Here is a 4,238-nt window from a genome sequence, read left to right as displayed (position 1 = left end):
ACAGCGCGCAGGCGCCGCCCTGGCCCCGCCCCGAATACGTCAGCAACTGCTATGGCCCCGCCCCCGCATACGTCAGCAACTACTATGGCCCCGCCCCCGCATACGTCAGCAACTACTGTGGCCCTGCGCCTCTTCTACCCCATCCGCCACTCTGGCCCCGACCCCGAACAGCTGATTGGCCGCGCCCACTCGCCACGTCAACCACGGCTCTGGCCCCGCCCCCCGACTCGTCAACCGCTGCTCAGTCCCGGCCCATCCCCCTCCCCTCCCAGTTGATTGGCCGCGCCCGCTCCGCCGCGGGCCGCGGTTCCGTCCCGGCCCCACCACCATGATGATTGGCCGCGCCCGTTGACGTCGGCTTCCGTCCCGCCCCTCCCGCCTGCTGATTGGCCGCGACGCCGCGTTCTCTCGCGCGCGGGCGGAGGCTGGTTGCTCGGCACCGCCCGACGTCGTGGCAGTGACGTCACAGAGCGTCCTGTGGAAGGTTGTGTAACGGTTTGTCACGGGATTCGGCGGTGATGCTGGCGGTCGGATTACCCCGAGGCCACCGTGCCCTGGGCATATATGGTAACTGCTTTTAAAAATACCCTGCAAATGCCATCCTCCTTTACCTTCACAAACCCTTGCCGTGGTGAACTTTTCAGTTGTACGCCATATCAGTTGCTTAAATTGTCACATGCCCTTTACGAAAAGTCGACAAACATTTTTTTTAAGTTTACTTAATGACCTGGAAGTTTGCAACACTTTAAGCAAAACGCTTGTCGGAACGAATGATCAAAGTTGCAAGTGATACGGCAACTGCACATTTTTTAATCAGAAATGTATTCAATTACGTATTAAGTTTTGACAAAAATGCTGGAGAAACCCAGCGGGTGAAGGCAACGTTTCGGGTCGAGACACTTCAGATGAAAGATGCATTACTGGAATTTGTCACACTTGACAACACTGGAAATGTAAAGTAGGAACCTTGTAATACTTTTTAGGATATTAGTCGTGTTGTTAGGATCTCCTGGTTTAGAGACACCTGCAATGTGATTCAAAAATACAAGCCAACAGTTTCCCTTTATTCTTGTCACTGTGATCAATTGTCCATTTGCTTGTCCAAAAGTAAATCGATTTCTTGATGCAAAACCACAAAATGGATGTGCTCCATCTTCAGGTCCGTCCTAATCGCACCTGATTTGACAATGCTGACGCGTACAGCATTGACATCCTTAAAATAGATTTCGAGATTGTTGGAATTACGTACGTGGATAACTTTCCTATCGTTTTAGGCTTATAAATAAAAAAATAAGAAAGTTGAAAGGTTTGAAATAATAACTGAACTCTTCCAGATCTCTAATCCATATTTTTTTAACCTCAAAAATATTAGAACGTTCCATTTTAGATAATTTGATTTTAGCTGCCAATGGTTTCATCTACACCTACTTTGTTTTTTCTTATTGTTTCCTATGTAGATAACCAACATCATCTCACATAGAAACATTAAGCATAATTGCCCTCTAATCATTAATTATGATATAATTATCTCAATGTTATTTGTAAATAGTGGATCCAAAAACATACCATGATTATGAAGTATAGCCCCAAGACAGCTAGTTAGAAGTTGGGTCAGGCAGCATATGTGGAGGGAAAGAGGCAGACAATGTTTCAGATCAGAACCCATTTTCAGACTAATCACTTGAAATACAACCTGTCTATTTCCATCCACAGCAAGACTTGCTGAGATGCTCTAAATCACATGAACATTTCAGGAATTCCTCCTTCACAGTATTATTGACAATTGATGGATACATTAATAGTAAAACATACAACAGTACAGCACAAGAACAGGTCCTTCAGCCCATAATGTCTGTGCTGAACATGTTGCCAAGACAAGACAGGCTCTTACCTCCTTGCACATAATTCACATACCTATCAAAAAGTCTCTGAAGTACCACTATCGCATCTGTCTCAACCACCACCCCAGCAGCACATTACAGGCGCACTCCACCCTCTGAGTAAAACAACTTGCCCTGCACATCTTTAAATGTTGACACTCTCACCTTAAAGCTATGTCCTCTAGTATTTGATTTTTCCATCCTGGAAAAAAGTTTCTGACGGTCTATCCTCTCTATGTCTCTCATAATTTTATACACTTCTATCAGGTCTCCAGCAATCCAGAAAAAACAATCCAAGTCTGCCCAACCTTTTCCTGTAGCTAATGCTCCCTAATCCAGGCACCATTCCGGTAAACATCCTCTGCACCCTTTTCAAATCCTCCACATATTAATGTCGCACAATACTGCAACATGCTTTCACTCATGGTATGGGTGTCCATCTGCTTGAGAGAGAGGGGAGGAGCGACTGATAAGCGCATGGGACGTTGCAAAAAACTGCTTTTACGCGGAATTCCCAAAATGTTCATGTGATTTTTTTTATTTGGAGCTTTTCAGCAGGTCAGGTAGCATCGGTGGATAGTAATAGACAGGTTGTCTTTCAAGTCGAGGCCCTTCTTGATCACACTGAAAATGGATTCTGTGCTGAAACATTGCCTATTTTCGTGAGCAGTGCATTATCATGAAGGCCAGTGGAAACGTCTCTGGCCACTTTAGTCCAGTGTCCTCGCACAATTTGGTCAATTTATTTTTCAGGAGTCTATTCTGACATTCGACCGCTCCATTCAATTTTGGGTGGAGCGGAGAAATGACGTGATGTTTATACTGCAAAGCTTTCATTCATTCCAGTACCATCTTGCCTGTGAAATGGGGGCTGTTGTCAATGTGGGCCATCAAGCGCTACTGTTATTTATCTTCTCATGAACTCAAAACCTCGGGATGAATTCTCATAATAGAAGTTTAGCAAGAAGATGTACGAGTTGGATAGGCTTCTATCCAGCGAGAAAACAAACACAATAATAAGTTCATAGTTATAACTCATACATTGAGGTAGTTCTATAAAGCCCATTTGGAGATGCACAAAAGTTGAGTTTAGTTTGATTTAGAGATACAGCGAGGAAACAGGTCCTTCGGCCCACCGAGTCCATGCTGACCAGCGATCCCCACACACTAACACGATCCTACATACACTAGGGACACTTTACAATTATACCAAGCCAATTAACCTACAAACCTGTACTTCTTTGGAGTGTAGGAGGAATCCGAAATCACAGAGAAATCCCAAGTAGATCACGGGGAAAACATACAAACGCCGTAAAGACAAGCACCCTTTGCATAGTCAGGATCAAATCTGGGTCTCTGGTGCTGCAAGGCAGCAACTCTACCGCTGCGCCACCATTTCTCCCAAAGGCCTGGCAGCGACAGACACCAGAGGTTGTGTTTTTGGCAGAACATGCAATTCGCATCACTTTTCCCACTACAGTTGTAAATCCTGGTACATACCAGGTGGCCTGAATAATGCTATTCATCCCCCCTTTGGCAGCATGTGTAAAGTGAGACCACCTGTGCCAACCAGGGTAAGAAGGTAGACAAAAATGCTGGAGAAACTCAGCGGGTGAGGCAGCATCTGTGGAGCGAAGGAATAGGTGACATTTCGGGTCGAGACCCTTCCTTCGGAGAGAGGAGGAGACCTACAAAGTAGGCATACCTTGAGGAGATTTCGCAGTGCAGTAGACTAAATGTTTAAGAAAGAACTGCAGATGCTGGAAAAATCGAAGGTAGACAAAACCAGGGTAGGAGTTGCTTAGGGGCTTGCAGCAAGTAAGAAGGCATTACCAGGCAGTGGCTTAATGAAAAAAGTCCAAAACAGGAACATTGGTTAGAAATTGAGCGAGACATCCTTAATGTGGAGAAATTGACATATTCCTTGAGAGTCAAGGAGAATTCATTTGAGAAGATCTGGGGAAAATGGACCGTTTATTTGAGCCAATTAGATAAATACCGAGCTAGATATGAGAAGATTGCGTTATATAGAACTAGATGGTATGTTTGTATGAATATTTAATTATCTCCAGATAACTAATCAATGTAATGTTTTTTTCTTTTTTTAATTTGGTAAGTGAACCACACTGGCTTATTCCAATTTTTTTATTTATTTACTTCTTTTTTTCCCCCCTATCTACTTCTTTTTTAATTTTGATTGCTGTTTTTCTTCTTTGTTTGATTTATGGTGATGGTGTTGCACTGTTTTGTATATATATCTCTTAAAAATCAATAAAAATGTGAGTGAAAAAAAAAAAGGAGTTGCTTAGGGGCAACTGTGCGGCCATCACAGGAGACTCAAAGATCATGAGGTAACTG

The 4,238-nt window shown here is 44.0% G+C and overlaps 1 protein-coding gene across 2 annotated transcripts in view; it reads left to right on the top strand.

Annotated features, from left to right (window-relative positions):
• The first annotated feature begins 427 nt into the window (after positions 1-427).
• The window catches only part of sf3b1 (splicing factor 3b, subunit 1), a 65,654-nt gene continuing 61,843 nt past the window's right edge, over positions 428-4,238 (top strand). Inside the window, exon 1 of one of the 2 annotated variants that reach the window (XM_055637810.1) lies at positions 428-567. The gene's annotated coding sequence lies outside the window, so the exon portion shown is untranslated. The remainder of the gene's footprint in view (positions 568-4,238) is intronic. The other variant, XM_055637808.1, reaches the window with a different exon arrangement.

This window comes from Leucoraja erinacea, chromosome 7, assembly GCF_028641065.1.
Source record: "Leucoraja erinacea ecotype New England chromosome 7, Leri_hhj_1, whole genome shotgun sequence".
Taxonomy (NCBI): Eukaryota; Metazoa; Chordata; class Chondrichthyes; order Rajiformes; family Rajidae; genus Leucoraja; species Leucoraja erinaceus.
The sequence above is the reverse complement of the archived record's forward strand: the minus strand, read 5'-3'. Positions and strand labels throughout refer to the sequence as shown.